Here is a 20,431-nt window from a genome sequence, read left to right on the forward strand (position 1 = left end):
GGGTGCGGTGCAGCAATGGCCTATTGTCAGTGTTGTAGGGGGGGCAGCAGTTGGGTAGTGGCGGCAATAGGATGGACAGGAGGCTGAAAGCTGAAGGGGACCGACTGCAATGGGACCCGGCTATTGTGTGCTCATCATTTCCCCCTCCTCCTCTTCCAGGACCACCATCCACCGGTATTCCAGCTAGATATGCTCCAGCTTCTGACACTGCACACAGGCTGCTATCCCCTGCCTGGTGGTTGGTCCAGCTGAACCAGCAGGAGCAGCTATATTGAAAAAAACAAAAAAGACAAATTGTAAATAATTCTCTGTGCAAATAATTGTTTTAAAATAATGGGTGACACAGTAGCAGTACATTGCTGGTCCCCTAAGGCCATTGACATTTATTTGATGTGATTAAGATTAGGAGAGTCACAAGGCCAATTTTATGTTTTACCCACACATTCCAAACATAAAAACATAAAAAGGCACTGACTTTGTGACAGAAAAGTATTAACAGGCAGAAAAACATCACTGGATAAAAAATACTGTGATTTTATTCTTTCTTCAAAAGGCTTTTCAAGTAACTACAAACAGAGTCAGACATGTTGAGTTGAGAAATAAATTACCTCTCATTAATGAGTATGGAATTATGACTATATGGAGTGTCGGTGTGTTTTGTGCTAAAATAACAAAAGCATGCTCATTGCTAGCCAACACCTAGGCTAGTTTGCTACTGTCTACAGCTGTAGTTGACAATTATCTATTTTTAATTCCAATGCCCCTGCTCTTTGCCAAATGCATTTCTCCTTTTATCCTGTCTCCGAAGAAGCAAATGAAAAATAAATGAAATGCGGCTATTAATATATTATCCTGTCTGTCGTCAGTAGATGTTGATTAAAATGAATCTAATGGACTGAACTACCGGAAAAGGAACGGGATAAATAGATTGTGTTTGTTTCAGTCTTTACTGTGTATTCCATAAGCCACACTTGACCTCAAATCATGCACTTACTCCCACTTTACTCTGTGGCCTCGCCTACCACCTCATATTTCTAAGAAAATAATTCACTAGGCAGTAAGCAAGCAAAGGAACATTGATTTACTCTACTGCAGGGGGTAGGGTAGAGGGATTAGACAGGTAGGTAGAGTATTTTGGATAGATATAGTAGAGGGACCACTACACTGATCATTGTTTTGTCATCTTTGCCTTATTGTGTCACTGCACAATTCAAAAGGGAAAAATCTGAACAAGTGTAAAATAAATCTGTTATGGAAAACCATGAAATATGTTCTGGAATCACTTTACTTCACATGGTTATAGAATAAAATGTGACACATGCCAAGAATGGATTTTCCAGGGAAACATCCTTTACAACGTAACGGGTACAACGTGGTACCATTACAATGCAGCTTTAACAACGTAAGTCGTTACAACGACTTTCGCTGGAGGGCGCTCTAGGATAGGGGATAGTTTAATTTACTATCCAACACCTTCCCTACTATCTACGGGGACTGGTGTTGGAATAGTAAATTAAACTATTCACTTTCAGCGCCCCCCAACGCAAGTCATTGTAACGACTTGCGTTGTTAAATCTGCGTCGTAAAGGGATGCGTTGTAACGGTATGCGTTGTACCGTCATACATCCAATTTTCCAATTTGGTAGACTGGGACCAAAGAACTTGGAAAAAAATAAAGGAGTGAAGTACTAAGAGGTAACTGAGTGGGGGAAGGGAAGCAACACACCTTGTATGTTCAGTTTGCAATCCATTGACAAGACATTATAAATGCTGCCTTAACTGCAGCAGACACACATTACACAGCCATCACAAACTGACCCATATTGCACTCCGGTCATATTTGGCAAAAATGCCATGGAGGGGTATCGTGAATGATGGGTGCGATACATCTGGCTCACTTAAATACAGCGAGCCAAGGGAGTAGAACAAAAATTTAAAATATTCACCCCACTTAGAACCAAAGCTTTGAATAATAACACTGCATAAACCAAGTTAGCAAAGCAGGAGAGCAGTAGGCCTGGGTGGTGTACTTTGCTTTGTTCACGGAGTTTGTGGAGTTTTCTGCACTCCGCTGAGCTCGCGGAGTGCAGAAAACTCCATTTCGTGATGTGCAGCAGAGTTTTTACCCTGCTCGCTATCGTAAATGGTAAGTTCGCAATTGCGAACAATAAGTTTGTGAGCGTCAGCTGCAGCTCGGGTAGAATTTCTACCCAAGTAGCAGGAATACCAGCACATACTGCAGTTCGCACTCCACTCCGCTGCTTGCGGAACTTCGCAGAGTTTTTTTATAACTTCGTGGAGTTCCACGGAGCAAAATTCTTTTACCAACCCATGCACCCTTTCACCAGCCAACCCTTTCACTCATGTACCGTTTACTTCCTGTTCTCCTTCCATTCTTTCATGTCTCCTTCAAGTTATCAAAGCTAATTATGTGAGCTCCTGCTGAACTACAGCTAGGAGAGGCCATAATAATAATTCAACCACCACTGTGGCTGGTAAAGCTGAGGGGTTTACTTCATGGTCATATGTTGATGACGACACAATGGCAATAGCTAGTGAGCATAGAAATTGCTAGAAATTATGTGACTTACCAGTGCCCGTCTCTGCTGCCGCTTCTCCCACTCCAACTGACCCATCTCCTTCTGCAGCACCCCTGGAACTGGCATCACTGATGTTCTGTGTGGCTAGAATAAAACAATACACTGCCAGATGCAGATATGCAAGCCCAAATACAACTGCAATACACCACTACAGTTCAATTAGCATGGCAGTATCTTTCAAATATCACTCTGGGCATTTGATTGGTTGATTCACAAAGTTAGACGAGCCAGGGGTGGAATACTGGTCAATGAAAGACATATGGTGTTGTTTGGCAAATACAATGGGAATGGTACATTATATTATTTTTCCAGCCTTGCTGCACTGTCATGGGAAACTGCTGGTATAATGTAACTATAAATGAACGAGACAGCAAAACACTACATGGGGTTGGGCATGGTTCCATGATGACCATAACCACTCTCTTGTGAACTGAACTGGGTTAGAGCTAGGCATGAGCAGGAAAAGGAAAGCCTTCTCAACAAACATACATGGAGCATTTTACGTATAATACTATCTTCTTTGGGCCTGCTATACAAATCTTCATGATAGACAGCACATTCCAAACCCCAAGATTCTACCCTTAGAAGTCCACAACAATCATAAAAGGACTTACTGGATCAGCAGAGCCCTCTGCAGAGGCCTTGGTGGTCCACACCAGCTGACCAGCTTCTCCCAGACCCTCAGAAATGTCCCTCTTCTTGCTCTTGGGTGCTGATAAAAGAAATTAAGAAGAAAAAAATAGATAAGTGATTCAGGTAATAATCTCCACAAAATTTTTTTGACAAGCAAATGCAGTCATATTGTACTTCTTTATAACAGATTGCCTATATTACTACTAGTTTTAACTTGAGTCTATCGACTGTCGTTGAGTTGCCCTTAAATCCCTATTCCATATTTCCTTAACAAAAACTACATTTGGAACTAATGCATATCAGCGAATGATCCTTGATTCTATTCCCATTTCTCAACCCCCTTGATGGACCGACTCAATCTCCCTTTTTGCAATACATAGATGCAAACTACACATAGCTGTGAAATAAATAACTTGGAACAGTACAAGCTACATAAACAAAGTAATAGAGAGTATACTCTACACACTGATTCAATAGAGTGACAAGAGAAAAGTCTGCAATGGCTTATTAAGCAATCAGCCAAAGCGAGAGCAAATGAAGAGTACGACTAGGTAGCCCTGAGAACCTGCTTAGCAGAAACTAGAAACTGAATCACACAATAATATACCAGCACAAACTCAACACAACTTACCTCTGAGTGTAAGCAGCATGCTATTCGTAATTTTTTTTAGCATTGTAGAACACAAACACAACAAATAATTAACATACTCACGAGCCCCAGAATCTCGACACTTAGAAGGCTGAGCAAGTCCTGTGCGTCAGCTGCTGGGCGGTGCCCGAACCTTGCTGATAGATTTCTCTATCCCTAGGGCATATAAAACATCTTTTATAAGGAACCTGCTCATAATTACATGAGTCCCACCTCTGGGACACCTAGGGGAGACCCTGGGGATACTGACAGTCGAAAAGATTGTAGAATATCAATGTTTAATGGACTGTACCACCCAAGTCAGGTTTTCATTTAATTTACTTATAAAAACAGTGCTGCAATGCAGGGCTGCTTTTAAAATGACCTCAGGTGCTCAGCAGGGCACACATGCAAGTACAGAAAGGGCAGCAGACCTCTAAACTGCAATGCTCAATTATATACTAGGGACATATAGGTAGTTTGAATCCCATGCCATATTATCTACTTGGGACTTATAGGATAGGTCATGACAATGGTAAGTGCACCCTAATACATAGTGTACTCTAATGCATGTGTGTGTTTTCACTGTGTTTTCAACATAGCACTGAACCTGGGCCTGGTTAATCAGAGTCCAGGGACAGCCAGTCAGTTACCACCAGTACCAGTCAGTAATAACATGGGGATGCACAGGGCACACAGGATGACTGTAACACTGCAATATTCCTGCCACTCTTGCTGTTGTAATCTGGAATAAACCAGATGCCAGAATGCGGAGGACAGACATCACCTTGACCTGCCGTGGAATTTTTGGTGGGCGGGGCTGTTGGTGGTTGGAGGCTTGGCAATGCCTGGTTCAGCACTGCTATTATGGACTCCCTCCTGAGTTGCTAGTATGTGATGACCTCATCCTCCCTGAGGCCAGTGAGAGTTGTCCCCTGGCAAAAAGCGCAATCCCTTCTCCTGCACCTCCTACGTGGTGGGGGCGGTGGTCTCCTTGCAACTCCCAGCTACAAAAATAGCACTTCCATGGCATAGTTAAATGTGCAAAACTGTTTTGCGTGTCTTGTTAATGTACCACAGCCAATGTGTAATTTCCTACACCTGGATTGCCGATGAGCAGGAATTTTGATGCATTTCATGCTCTGTGTGTGGCTTCCCGATGATGTGTTACACCTTGTCGAAACCATAAATATCACTGCGTCATTTTATGCTGGATTTTAAGGAACGCCTACATTAAATATATTATTCTCTGCATGATATAGCCAATTCTGGCGCTGGTAACTTTAGACACCGGCCTACCAAAACCGATGGATTTGGCCACATGAGTCAATTTGTAAATATGGAGTACAGTACAGTACAGTAATGTTTCACATAATGTGATAAGGCAGCACGCTCAATCACGCATCGGTCACATACTCAGTCTTCCGTGTTATTTGGGGACTTAGCTTGCTCAACTGATCTCAACTACTGTAGCAGCGATTTCCAGACATCGTGAGGCTTAGAGGCGGTGGGTAGTTCCTCCGCATAGAGTAACAAATTGTCTCGGCAGACTGCTAGATCTCAGAGCCACCGTATCCTCGATGGCCCAGCTGTGTTTTCCCACACCATCGCTACACATCTCTAAGCCATGACTAGAGCAATTTGGACCAAGGCGTGTCTCATTAGATGGACGGCGGGATTCTGCTAAGCTGGAAAATTTCCCGGCAGCTCGCTGGCCTTGGACTTATGATGCAAGTTGCATCTGTTTTTAAAACTACTCCCGATCTAGGAAATTCCTGAAGATCGAAGTGGTGATCCGTGAGTTTCGCCATCACATAAGATCAGAGGTTAGGATACGCCTTAGCGCTCGTATACCACCATGGTCTCTCTCTGGTTGGTCCTGATGAAAACTTTGCAGATAGTGCATGTATAAGCAGAAACATGTTGACCGTTTTCCACGTTCTTAATGTATAGGATCCTCCTGGAAACACTTAATAGCGAGTACAGATCAGTCACCAGTTTTTAATCGTAACCAAATCACCTGGAATAAATTATTTTATAGGTAGTATTTGGTGACTTTTTAAATTCACACTAACCCCCCCACACACAAACAACCAGCTCCGCTGCAGCTGCAGGCGTTGTAGCACACCAGGGAAGCACTCGGCTTCCATGGTGGGGACCCCATGATGAAGCATGTCACCACCAGGTTGGTGAGTGAGGGTCCTTAAAACAAACTTGTGTGTGTCCCTTTAATATTAGCTGCTTCAAGTAGCCACTCTTCCGTTGTTTTTTGAAGATTTAACTTGGGGGACTAAGAGTGCTATTTTCCCTCACTCTCTAGTTCTGATTATTAGAGCAATTCTCACCAGTTTACCTATAGCGTCCTTCACTGAGGGCACAAGCCCCAGCAGACACACATGCGGTGAGCACTATAGTTCAAGTCCAACCATTTTGGATAGCGTGCCAATCATACCCTCTCAGAACAGCGCCACTTTGCGACATTCCCAAGATAGATGCCAGAAGTCAGCACCTGTCTCACCACACCTCTTACATGTGTCGGTGTCTCGGAGTCCCTACTTGAATAGCTTGTGTGGGGTATAGTACGCCTGGTGTATGTATTTAAAAAGAATTATCCGGAGATTATCGTTGGATGTGAGGGAGCACATGAGCTGGCAGCAATATTCCCAATCCCTAAGTGTAAGTGGCGGAGTCAAGCTATCATTCCACTTTTCTAAGCTAATATTATGTGGCATCTGTTTCTCATTCCTAGTGGAATAATATAGTTTGGTAAGAAGTTTATGATGTGTAGGGATGACCAATAGGGTGTGTATGGTTTGTAACGTGAAAAGTTCAGCCAGGAAGGTATGGTTGTGGGCTTATATCACCTTTTTGAGCCTGTGGAATTGGAACATGAATAGAGGGGTTTAATCCTTTATGTAGCTTAAGTCACTTTCAGCCAGAAAGACCCAGTTTGGAAACAAATCTTACATCTTGACTAATCCCACTTTCTGCAGAACACGTATAGCACCCGTGTCATGTCTCACTGATAATTTTGACTGATACGCTAGAGGCAAATGGGGGGAGTACGCCAGGTGAACGAACGGTGTGCAGTGTTTGGGAAAAGCAGTGCAATACAGACTGGATAAAGATCAGACAGTGTGCGGGGCCATCCGTCCACCAGAGACACCCAGCCTCCCACTGTTTCACTCAGCAGCCAGTAATCTAACCGGGACTAACTATTGTGTGCTGTGGAAACATGTGTGCCCTCCCGCCTGTCCCAATTTCGTTGATGCCAGGTGTCTATCAATCCCAGTTCAACCATTCCATTGTTAATAGCCAGGGCCGTCCTAGGGGATTGTCCTCCTCTGCCACTGGCTCTGTCTTTGCTGGGGTCTAAGTGTGTGTTGAAGTCTCATCCCCATAGTATCACAGCTTCAGGCCAGTTTCGCAGTGTAGAGATTATGCGCTTGAAAATGGAAGGGTCATCAATGTTTGGTCCGTATGCGTTTACAATTGTGACTAGACTGCCTGCTAGTTTCCCATGTACTATGGCGTAATGCCCAGCATCATCAGTGCAAGATTTGAGCATGGTAAACGAGACATTCTTCTTGACTATCATGAGATCCCCCATAAATAAGAGAATTAGGGAGAGGCTAGTCTTTAGTCAGCCCACTGTGATCCAGCATGGCCATCGGACTGCGGGGCCAGCTGTGTTCCCAGCAATAGGGCAATTGCGATATCGTAGCGGTTTATATATGCCAACACCTGATGTATTTCCTTTGGTGAGTTAAACCCCCTTACATTCCATGTGAGACAGGTCATTACAGAGTGAGCAGCGTGCAAATCAAAAACATATGATACGTTGAGCATGATACCTCCACACTACAGAAAAGCACATCTACAGTGTTCTCAAGAGTAATGATAAAGACAGCCACATAACCAAACCTTTTGAAATCCCCCACCCACTTTAGCAACCCCAACATGCCAAAGCCATCCCAAACCCCACCAAATAGCCCCTAAATGTGGTACCAATCTGGTGAACAGTAATGGGGAACACCCATGTGAGAGCACTGGAGTGCGGAACCCCACCGATTGTAGTGGGAGGTGGCCGAGCAAAAGTATTGGTGTCACCTTTCCATTGATGTGTGAATAATAATAGATCTACCTACATCTGAGCAACACTAGCCAAAGAATATAGAGAGTTACATGCAACATAATGTAAACCCCTGAGTAACCTTCCCATGTCACAGTGCCAAGTCCCGATGCAGTTAGTAGTGAGGTAGTCCCAAATCAGAGCGAAACAAAGGGGTGCAGAACAGACACCCAACTCACGTACCCCTCAAATGTCATTGTTCGTCCGGCATCTCACTAGATATACCGCCAACACCATCCGCCTCAGAAGAATGGAACCGGCTGCGCCGGGTTTGAGTCTACAAGTAGTCCATGGCGGACTTTAGAGTGGGGAAGATCCAAGGCTTTCCATTATCATCAATGCGCATCCGTGCCGGTAGAGCATGACGTAGGGGATCTGTGCCACAATGAGAGGTTTTTTCACTGACTGATACTCACTTCGAGCTTCCTGTACTGCAGCGGTAAAATCATGGTAGAACGCAAGGCTGCTGCCCTCGTGTTTAATAGTGCCCTTCTCCTGGGCCATACGGAGGATGGCGTTGCGGTCTCTGTAATTGAGCAGGCAAGCAATGATGTGCCGTGGATCCTCGCCCGGTGGGGGACGAGAAGCAAGAGATCTGTGGGCCGACTCCACAATGAGCACCTGAGAGGTGTTCCGCCCCATAAATGTCACTGAAAAGTTTCTCCACACAGGTCCCAAGGCGGCCAGTATTTGTGGACTCCGGTAGCCCAGTGATTTGCACATTGTTGCGACACAACCTGGCCTCCAAATCCATTTTACAGGCTTGCACAATGGCTAATATCTTCTCCATAGATGTCGCTTTCACAGCCACTTGTTACAGGCCATCCTCCGCCTCCAATATACGTGTTTCGACTTCTCCTAGTCGCATTGCGTGTTTGTCTAGTTTCTGCGACATATGACCCATAACTAAGTTCAGATTGTCAATTTTCCCGACAATAGATTGGAGGCTGGCTTGGACTGCAATGAGAGTCTTGTCGATATTGGACAGTTGATCACCAGGTGCTTCAAGTTCGGAGTCCGAGGCGGCCTGCTGAGAGGTTTTTGTGGACCTTCGGGGCTCAAAGGTGAGGTGCGGCTGACTACGCTCGGTCTTCCCCATGGTAGTGGCAGTGAGGCAGGATGCAGCTGGGCAGGAAGATGATATCCGCATGAAGGGCGCCCAGGACGCTATGAACAGGAGTCCAGCAGCCGGTAGCAGGAGTGCAGGAGACAGGGCACCGTGTGACAACGTGCCAGATTGCACACAGCAGCGCCAATGCAGTCAAGACAACGGTGGAATGACCCTCCACTGGGAAGGGGGCACAGCAGTGAGGGCGCAATGTCCAATGAGGCAGCGCTGCGCAAGTGACGTGTCAGCAGGCAGATTCAGGTGCACCACACACCGCAGCACATGGCCCCACAATGGGCAGCAGCTGTCACTGGAATGCGGATCACACAAGCTGCTGTTGCAGTCAAACCCAACAACGAAACAGGCCCAGGAGCAGGAGTAGTGAAGAGGGCCCCACAGTAGTCCGCCGGCTAAGACAAGACTGATCAGTAGGCTGGCGGTCAGGTACGTAGTAGATAGGGCACTTGATAGATGGGTTCCGGTAGTCGGCAGCAGCTGGAAACACTGGAAGGACCAGTGTCGCCCGCGGTCCTGGCACAGGGAACAGGCAGAGGAGGGGAACGTCAGTGTCCGCCAGCAAATATGGGCGCCTCAGGCTTCCAGCAGGTTACCTCAGAGAAGGGCCAGGCTACAGGTGAGGGTGCATGTAGCACACTGAAGCGGCTTCGGGGATGACAGTTCAAGCGGTCGACAACAGCATCACCTCACACCAGCCCTCAACGCTGAGCACCAGCAGTAACAACTTCTGTCGCAGTCCGGAGCCTGCACCTCTGGTCGCCTGGTGTTAGGCCCAAGAGCATGTCACCTCACGTGTTAAGCAATGCAGGCCAGAGGGGCCCTCACAAATTGGAGCTTCAGGGAGGTCAGGGAAGGGCACTCGCCACAGCATGGGCCCGGGCCACAGCACAATCTGCCCATAAGTCCACAGACGAACAAACCGGGCCAGTCTGGGGGCGCCAGGTGGCGGCGGGAGTAGCACTGACAATCCACGGCTCCCGGCCAGACCACTGCACGGACCGGGAATGGGAGAGGGCGTGCACACCAGCAGGCCAATAAAAAAAGGCCGTACTGAGGTGCCTCACTACCCCAGCCCGCACAGCCCTCCAGCCACAAACCAAGTTGCTGGATCCCCTTGCGCCACCCTCCGGGCTGAGCAGCACGGCACAGTACTCACCGCGACTTCATAGTTAGAGCCCAGCCCAGGCCGTCATGCAGTGCTACAGGCCCAGAAGACTGTCAGGCCCCTCTTGCGGTCATCGGAGGGCATAGAAGGCAGCTCTGCCTAGGAAAGGCTTCCAACTTATCTCCTCGACACTTCTGCTGCAGGCTGTGCGCAGATTGCTGGCAGGAACTGCAGGATATGGGTTGTGTGGTGTGTTGAGGGGCAAGGACAACCTAGGCCTTGTAGTGGGGCCTAACTGACACTGTGCATACAGAACACACACAGAGACTAACTGCTGCATAAGGGCCAAAGACCACGTGCGGTCTTGCGCCCGTTTATTTATACCCGAGGACTACATGTGGTGCACATCCTCCAGGCGTAGTCCCGGAGCTGCTGGCTGGGAGTTGGGTTTGGTCTCAAGTTGTACCTCTGGCTCCGCTGTGCCTCGGCCCCTGGCTCATCTGGTGATCCTACTGCTGCCCTTTCAGGGCCTGGTGGTGAGACATCAGACCCGGTGTGGCCTCGGATTGGTGAGGGTTCCCTGGCTTGGGGTTCGGTGCCATCTCTGAGGCAGCTGGCAGGTCCTCATCGATTTCCATGTCATCAGACACCTGTCCTTGCGTTGTTTCTCTCATGGACACTCGCTTGAACCAGGATACATTTCTTGTCACTACTCTGGTGCCTCTGGATGCGGTCACCATGGTGCCGTGGATGTTCACAACTTCCCATATCTCCGGTTCAAACGTGGTTTGGTACTTCCATTGATGGTGACGGGTCTTGAGGAGCACCCGGTCCCCTACGGCGAGCGGCCTGACTCCGGCTCTCCTCGCTCGGCTTGCTCTCTCATTTGTTCTTCGTCCCCGGTCTTGGGTTGCCTCATGATCTAGCGCTGGGGCCTGCCATGTTGGACTCACTGGCACACAGTCTCTTGAACATGACGTGAACAAGAGGGGGTCTCTTGAACATGACGTGCGCCGGGGCGCACTTGGTGGTACAGTGCGGCGTTTGTCTGTAGGCGCTCAAGAACTGAGACAGACATTCTTCAGCTGATTACCCCTTCTCCACGCCAATTCTTAGTGCCCAGTTCATTGTCCTCATAAACCCCTCCACCTCTCCATTGGCCTGAGGCCATTGCGGCGTGATCTTCCTGTGCCGTATGCCTCGCCTGGTTAGGTATGTCTGGAACTCTGTGCCCTGAAACGGTGGTCCGTTGTCCGACCGTACTTCATCGGGGAATCCTAGCATGGCAAATACTCGATCCAGAGCTGGCTTGACGTGACTAAATGCGGTGGATAGAATTACCTCTACCACTGGGAATCGTGAGCACGAGTCAATCAGCACCATGGCTTGTCGTCCATCTGGGAACGACCCAATGTCAATACTTATCTTTGACCAAGGCGTGTCGCACAACTCTTCCGTAATGACAGGATGTGGGACGGGCTCCTGACTCGTTATGACACATGAGTAGCAATTGCGGATCTCCTCTTCCACCGCGCTGTCCATGCTGGGGAACCACACTCTGCCGCGTAGTCGCGCCTTTGTCTTTGCGATGCCCTGGTGCCCTTGATGGGCAAGGCGCACTACCTCCTTCTGCAGGCTCGAGGGAATGACTATGGTGGCTCCCCGTAATACCACTCCATGAGGTCCTGTGCTCAACTCACTCTGTGCGCGCCACATTTGTTGGTGAAAGGTCTGTTCTTCGGTCGTGAGGGCACTCGCCCCATGCAAGAAGTGTTTCCAACTTCGGTCCTCCAGGGTGCGCTTCACCCTCCTCAGACATTCATCCTGGTCAGTGGAGCCCCAATTTCTTCCAGCGTGAGGGCTTTTGGACATGCTTCTTGTGACAGGACCCTCACAAATTCTTCCACCTCTTCAATTTCTTCGTGCACTTGAGTTGCGGAGTCGTGGCATGGGTGGAGCGAGAGGAAGTCCGTGGGGTTGTCCGCTCCGGGCCGAAAACGACCTGGAACCTGTACGTTTGAAGCTGGACGGCCCACCGTTCAATCCTGGGCGGCGCAAGCCTGGCCGTCCCTGCAAATAGCAGAACTAACGGTTTGTGGTCAGTTACAACCGTGAACTCATGTCCGAATAGATACAGATGAAAATATTGGCACGCCCACTTGATAGCGAGCGCCTCCCGTTCAATCTGTGCGTAACGCATCTCGGTGGCCGTCAATGCCCGGCTCGCATAAGCTGTGGGTACCCACGTGTGATCCTCCGTCTTCTGTAACAAAACAGCCCCCAGCCCCACCGGGCTGGCATCCACGACAACCTCCGTTTGGCGATGTGGCCTGAAGTATGCCATGACCTTGTCATCAATCAGAGCCTCCTTCACCACTTGAAACGCATCGTCCTCCTTCACCGACCATGTCCACGGTTGTCCTGCCTTGGTGAGTACCCGCAACGGTTCCAACAGGGATGCCAGATTGGGGATGAACCGGCCACAGTAAGTGGCCATCCCCAGGAAACTGCGGACCTCCGTTGCGGACGTCAGCTTGGGCGCTGACCGGATAGCTTCTGCTTTCTTCGGGTACACTCTGAGCCCATCCCGAGAGAAGATGTATCCAAAGAATTCGACCGATTCATTGTAGAATGAACACTTTTCCCTGTGCAGTGTTAGTCCGTGGTCCGCCAGTCGTTGGAGCGCGGCCCTCAGGTGCCCATGGTGTTCTTCTAAAGTCTTGGAGAAGACCAGAACATCATCACTTAGATGGATGACTCCAGGCAGTCCCGATAGTGTCTCTCTGATCGCATTCTGGAAGACTTCGGCGGCCGAAGACACCCCAAAGCTCAGACGCTTGAACCTGCGGAGACCGACATGGGTCAAGAATGTCGTGATATTACGGCTGTCCGGGTGGAGCTCCAGCTGGTGGTAACCTGCGTTTAAATCCAACTTTGAGAACCATTTGGCCCCATTTAAATCAGCTACTATGTCGTCCATAGTTGGCGTAAGATGGCGTTCTCTTTTAATAGCCTTATTTGGGAGATGCATGTCCACACATAGCCTTATTGCGCCCGGTTGCTTGGGTTTGGGCGCAGCCACGATGGGTGACACCCATGGAGTGGGCCCTGACACTTTCTCGATCACCCCCAGCTTCTCGAGCTTGACAAGTTCCTCCTCCACCTGCGGCCGCAGGTGGAACGGCACCCTCCGGTGCCGCAGTGCAGTTGGCCTCACGGTGCTGTCGATGTGTAACTTGAACACCTTCCCTTTGAGGCAGCCCAGGCCTTGGACCAATGACGGAAAGTCTCTCAGCAGGGCATCGGCATGATGCTCGTGCACTTGGTTGGCGAAGAACACAATCTGGAGGTCCTCCGCTGTGTGGCAGCTGAGCAGCGTGCCCCGTCTGCCCCCTGTTACATGGAATTTGGTATTCACCTTCTGGTCGTTGCACGATACTGTCACGTCGATCACCCCGCGTAGGGGCAACGGTTCATCACTATCATAAGTGTAGATTCTGGCTTCCGAAGGCAAGAATGGTGGACGAGGATGAAGCTGTTCATATTGTATGCTGTCCATCACATTAACCGACGCCCATGTTTCGATCAGCGCATTCACCAGGGAGCCTTCAATGTCGACTTCGCACATTGCAGGCGGCCTTTTTCTGGAGCCATCGCGACCAACGAAGGAGACGAAAAAAAACATCGTCATCATCCTCCCCCTCATCCAGCTGGAATGCTGTTTGATGTGCGTCACCGCATTGTCCGGGGTCTTCAAGAGAGATATGGCGTACCCCTTGGGTGACATTCTTTCCACTAGGCCCAGCACGGCGGCTGCTGCGGCACACCTTCGCGAAATGGTTCAGTTTCCCACAGTTCGAGCACGTTTTTCCTCGTGCGAAACACCGTCCGTTCAGGGGATGTTCCATCCCGCAGTTCCCACACGAGGACCTGGACGGGAACATCTGCTGGTTCTTCTGTGCGGAGAGTGGGGGCCGCCTCTGCACCACATCCACGTGTTCTTCTTTAATGGACACGTGCTTCGCCGGTGTCGCGGGTCCGTCTAGCGCGGCCTGCATCGCTTCTGCTCTTGCGTTTGAGAGTTCATGCGACCTGGCTAGCACAAGGATCTCATCCAGGCTGATGCGTGGTTGACGCAAGATTAGACGGCGCAGTTGAACGGATCTGCACCCCTGTATCAATTGCGCTCTGATCTCCAGTGTTCTATCTGGCTATTCGCAAGACGTTGCTAGCTTGCGTAACCTTGCATAGAAGACGTCGATTACCTCCCCTTCCGCTTGACGTGCTTGGCGCAGTTTGAACCATTCAAAGTCAGGGTTTGCGCGGGGGTCAAAATGGCGGTTGAGGGCCGTGATCGCCGCCGTGTAGTCGTCGCTGTCCCCTCTGTCTGGCAAAGTCTCGAACAGTTCATACAGTTCATCGCCCCCGTAGCATAACAGGAGCGAGCATTTGACTTTATTGACGGTTTCCCTTACGCCCACGAAGTAGTGCTCTAGGCATCCAAGCCATAGGCGCCAACGCGCGGCAGCTGTGGCAGGTTCAGCCAGTTCGCTAAATGGCGGAATCGGGCTGCCATGGCATGGCCTGGCGCGGCAGGAGCAAGGTTCTGCACAGTGACTTGGGGTGGCGGACCTCCTTGCGCCGGTCCTGCATTCAGTGGCAGTAATGGAGGTGGAGTGGGAACTCTCGGGCCGGTCCTGTGGCCGCTGCCCCTCCGGTTGCCTGCACGCTCATCTTCGGTGCGTGGGATGTCCACTGGCGGCGTGGTAGCACCGGTGACTCTCTGGGACTAGCTGTGTTAGCACGACGTTGGCTCTGTGCCTTCCTGCAGGGCAGCTGCCATACAGTGGAGTATCCCACTCACTACTGATGATTCTGTGCCCGTGGTGGCCAATGTACTGGGGTGCTGAGCGTGTCTCGCCGTGAAAACTGCCGAAATGGAGCTCAGCGGGATGCGTGAGCTTTGATATGGTAGCCTTCCCGCTTCCACGAGATGCGTGAGCTTTTGTAGGGGGAGCGGCGAGGGCCGAGTCAGTCCCTCTGATTCTCACTATGCGCTTTTCCCCTGCAAAGTGCTCCGATGCCTGACGTCAGCAATGGCAGAAAGGAGGCGCTGGGCACAAGCACGGGGCCGCCGTAGCGCGGGCCTCACAGCAGGCGCGGTTCTCCCACCAACGGGACGGCTCACCTTGCGCGCCGCGACAGGCGCGAGATTCCCTCCGCCCCTGGCAGGGCCAGAAGAAGCAGCACAGCGGGTGGCACCCGCGCGGGATGACGGCGCCGGCCGCAGGCTCCAGCACAGGTAGCGCGAGCGCGGCTCCGGCAGCACTGCGGGACACGGCAGGAGTGTCCGCAGGGCGAGGCGTGGGCAAGAGACATGTGGTGTGTTGAGGGGCAAGGACAACATAGGCCTCGTAGTGGGGCCTAACTGACACTCTGCATACAGAACACACACAGAGACTAACTGCTGCGTAAGGGCCAAAGACCACGTGCGGTCTTGCGCCCGTTTATTTATACCCGAGGGCTACCCCACCCCCGGGCTGCATGCGTGCGTGCGTGCGTGAATGGACGGGCCGAGTGGCTCCGCCAGTACAGGTTGGATGGATGGCTCAGCCGGCAGAGGTACTCTATCGAGAGGCCATCTTGCCTGGCACCCTCTAGCGCCCCATGCCCACACATAACTTTAGAGCAGATTCCCCCGATATTTCCCCTACAGAGCTGAACTGTTCCAACTAGTGAGAAATGAATTTCAGTAACAGAGCAATGGTTACATTATCTACACACATAACTTTTAATGGAAAAAACTCAGATCTGAAACAGCACTTGATTGAGAGAAGTATGTGATGTAAGAGGAATATTCTTATGGCATTTCAAATTATGAATGTAAAGCCTAAATTTGCTGACTGTTGTCGGAAATTTTGCCTTTTAACTCAAAGACAGCTTCTAACTTTGATTGGTCATGACGTTATTGTGTATAAATTTCTTAATTATGGACCAATTAAAGAACACGTTGTCTGACACACTCTAACCCATCTGACCACGTATACCAAAACTCTGTGCCTTTCGGATTTTTATTGGGCTTCTCTAATAAATCTTTTTTTGGAAGCTTCTTCGGTATCTCTTGGTCTCTTGTTGGGTTGAATCATAAAATCCAGAATTTTTTTCTTTGACTTGCTTGTATTGAGACTGACTCACATCTGGCTTAGGGAAAGATGTATCATTGTAGCAGATTGCGAGTCCATAAAAGCGATTTTGAAAGAATAGCTATTAAGGACTCGCAAAATGCTATGTAGGTACGAATCTCAATAATTTTTGCAATTCCTACACATTCCTTATTTGCGACACGCAAATTGTGAGTCACAAATAAGGAATGGCTTCCCATTCATTCCTATGGGCCAAGAGGCCCATAGGAATAAATGGGAATTGTGTATGCAATTTGCGAGTACCCAATAGGTACTCGCAAATTGCGCACGCAATTTGAAGTCTGCAAGGGTTCCTAAAGGTCACCCTGTTTCACCCCTGAAAAGATGCATGTGTGCACATGTGGTGCACATAAATGCCCTTAGGGCATGTATGTGTGCCACATGGCACTTTGAAAAATGCATGAAATTGCATTTTTTTTAAGAAATCACAATTTAACACGAACCTGAAGTTGGTGGTAATTTATGATTCCTTACAGCAAAATCGCAATTTGTGATGGATACTTGAATAGCATTTAGGGAATCGCAATTTTCCATAAATGCTTGCACAAAATAGGGAATCACAATTTTTGCGATTCCTTATTTTGTGAGTGTGTTTTTACTTACCCGCATTGCACACAACTAAATTGCGATCGCAAACGCTAACATTCTGCGTTTCCAATTTACCTTGTTACATATTGCCCTTTGACTAAATACAACCTATTCTTTCGTAGCTTTATATAGCGTGAACTTGACCTGAAGGTATCAGATCGCTTTATATGAGCATTTGTTGCATTACACAATTACACATACATTTTTGGAGGCACGGGGAGTTTAAGTGATTTGCTCAGAATCACTGAATGTTGAGCGTTCCATCCAAGATTTAACCTGGTCTCCCAGATTAGAGATTGACCGCTCTAGCAGTTAGGCTACGTCCTCGCTCCTATCTTTGAGTCAGTATTGTTCCTGTGGTGTTGTTTATTACTCTACCAATTATCCCTGCATAACTGCTCGAATCATTTTTGCATAGTCTTGTAGGCCCTGTCAATTTCTTGTTCATATGATTGTACGAGTTTTCTTGATATATTATGTACCAGTTTACTACGCATACGTTTCTGTGCCAGTTCTTTTTGCTATACAACACTGCCAGTTATTTGTGTATTTACCTCAGCCAATTATGCTTTCAACATCTTACTTCCAAACACCTAATTAAAATTATTTGTTGACTAGCAGTTATGTTTCCTAAGCCTTTGCCTATTTTAAGTTCAGAGCTGCAGGATGCATGAAGCTACTGTGCTATCAAATCACATTTTACGAAGCAAGGAATTCGTTTCATTATTAATGCCTCACCGAAGTATTTTCTCCTGTAATTAACTTCTTCAGTTTTCACTTCTCGCGCTGCTTCAACACCTCTTAGATCCAGTTGTTCGGAACTTAACAATTACTAATTAAAATTTGGCTTGCCTATCAGTTTGGTCTCTACCTGCTTTAATTACTCGCCTAGTCTGTGTTAGTGTTTCAGATTTTAAAGAGCTATTCGTCCACGTCAACTTCCGAAGACAAGGCAGCCAAAGTATTAAAACACATATATTTATTATAAATATACTTTTTTCGCAAACTGATGAATTTGAAGAGAACCAGTGTACTGTATGGTTCTGTTTTGCGGTGCACTCAGGTGATCACATTAAGCCTGAATAGGCAGATTTGTGACATACTCTGGGGCAAATTAATATGTTGGCAGAGAAGGAACTCCGTCGGAACGGCGAGGTTGTTCCCTCCCAGCCAACATAGTGGTCCGCATTCCCATTTTAAATGCAGGAGAACCATGGGTTTAATCTCAGTGGAGACTACACCGTCTCCGCCATGTTTAAACCCCTTCGATGACCCTGCAGAGTAAGGGCTGTCAGAGGCAGACCTGTAATTCTCTTCCCATGACTTAGATAGGAGGAATTAGAGGTCAGTTTCCACTTCCTGCCACCACCAGGCAAACCGTGGCAGTAAGGGGCAGTGAAAACAGCGAAATGCTCCACTCCCCATTGAAGAGGACTTCCATGACAAGAAAAAAGTTGCACCGAACTGCGAAAGCCTTGACAGAAACTTCTGTGATGGAAGTTCCTGCCAATGCTTTAGAAACAGCTGTAAGCTTTGTGGTCAGTTCTAAAAATCTGGGAGATAGAATAAACTGAAAACGGCCCACCTATATTGAAAGGAGTGGCTGGCATGTTGTGTGGGACTAGCCTGTGCATTTTGCAAGGTGAGGGGTTTTGAAAGGCCACCTGGACTAGAAACGAGTTAGTTAAATGTATTTTTTTATAGATTTTGCAGATTTATAGTGTTACAAGTTCCAACTTGGTGTATGAGCGAGCGCTTTAGGTAAGGACAATTTCTACTGCGTTCAAGCATATAACAAAAGAAGAGTTTAATTGTTTTTGCTGCATAGTTTATTGTAACAAAGTTTAAAATGGATGTTATGTTATATTATGGTGACTTGTAGAGCGTGAGACTGCCCCAGCAAAGGGGTGTCCCGGTGCTGAAAACAGAAAACTGCAAAGCTTGTAGCAGAACAAGACAGCTTATAACAGAGGGAAGTGGAATGTTTTCACAGCTTGTCTCAAAAATACATCATTCCTACAGATAAAAACAAAATATATACAAGCAGTTTTAAATACAAAGCTAAGTGGTCTATATAAGCCTATTGCTTACGTATCCAAGTTGAACTATTGCCTGCATGAAGAAACTGTTCCTCATCAAAAAAAGGCAAGTGCAGTTTTATGAAACCTAGACTGGACTGGGTGGGAGTAACAGTATTACAGAATAGTTTCAATACATCACCATTAATTCATTATCCCCCACATGCATCAAGCATTTTTTGAGTCGCAAAGGTGCGATTCCTTAAAATCGGCCGTTTGCGATTCCAAAAATGCTTTTTGGAATGCATCAAGCATTTTTAGAAATCGCAACATTTTTGCGATTTCTAAAAATGCGATTGCTTTTAAGAAATCGCAAATTTGCGATTTCTTAAAAGCAATGCATGATTTCTTTCAAAATTGCGAAATCGCAATTAGGGGGTCAAATTTACCGAGTGGTTGAACCAAAAAGTTTGCAAAAAGTGTTTAAAATGCTGAAAATGCATTTTTTTCAACATTCATGTTACTGACACACATGTCCTTAGGACATGTGTGTGTGAAACATGATGCGAAAAATACATTTCAGGGGTGCATGGGGGGGTCCTTTGGACCCCCCCTGCACCCATGAAATGCATTAACAAATTGCGATTTTCAAAGTGAAAATGGCAATTTGCTAATGCCTTCCCATTGCTTCCTATGGGCCGTTTGGCCCATAGGAACCAATGGGAACAGCAAATTCGCGAATTGTATTTCGGTAATTTATGCGATTCGGTAAAAATTGCGATTTTTACCGAATCGCATAAATTTACCGAAAATATTCATGCATCCCGTTTTGCGAATTCTAAATTGCGAATCGCTATTTTTCGCAATTTAGAATTCGCAAACACCCGGGATGATGCATGTGGGGGTTGATCCATTTAACTAGGTTGGTGAACACAAAAACAAGAAAGCAAACTTAAAAAAAATATCTTCTGGCAAATGTGTGGCAAAAACTGAATGATGAGTGTATCAAGACACGCAGTCCACCCCTTCTGTATACGGTAAGCACCTCTTGCTGTGGAGTCACTACTTGATCAGGCTTACTTGCCGCCTATGTTGACGGGGATTAGGAAATGCATGTAAGGATCATGCAGAGCTGCATTCCAACATCCTAGCAGTTTTGTGTCAGCTTTTGGATTAAATTATCTGTCTAGAAATCAAATCTTTATTATTATTGATCAGGGATGTTACCGGAAAATGAAGATAAGAGATGGTAATGGACTATATTTCAATTTTTTTGTCGTCATTCAGTTATTCAGACCAGAGTTTTTTTGTTAAGTGACCAGGTCATAAGGATGGGTAGACATGTTTCCTTTCAACATGGCTGCTAATTACATGTCAGACTTGATTTTTTGGAATAAT

This window comes from Lissotriton vulgaris, chromosome 2_1 (assembly GCF_964263255.1).
Source record: "Lissotriton vulgaris chromosome 2_1, aLisVul1.2, whole genome shotgun sequence".
NCBI classification, from domain to species: domain Eukaryota; kingdom Metazoa; phylum Chordata; class Amphibia; order Caudata; family Salamandridae; genus Lissotriton; species Lissotriton vulgaris.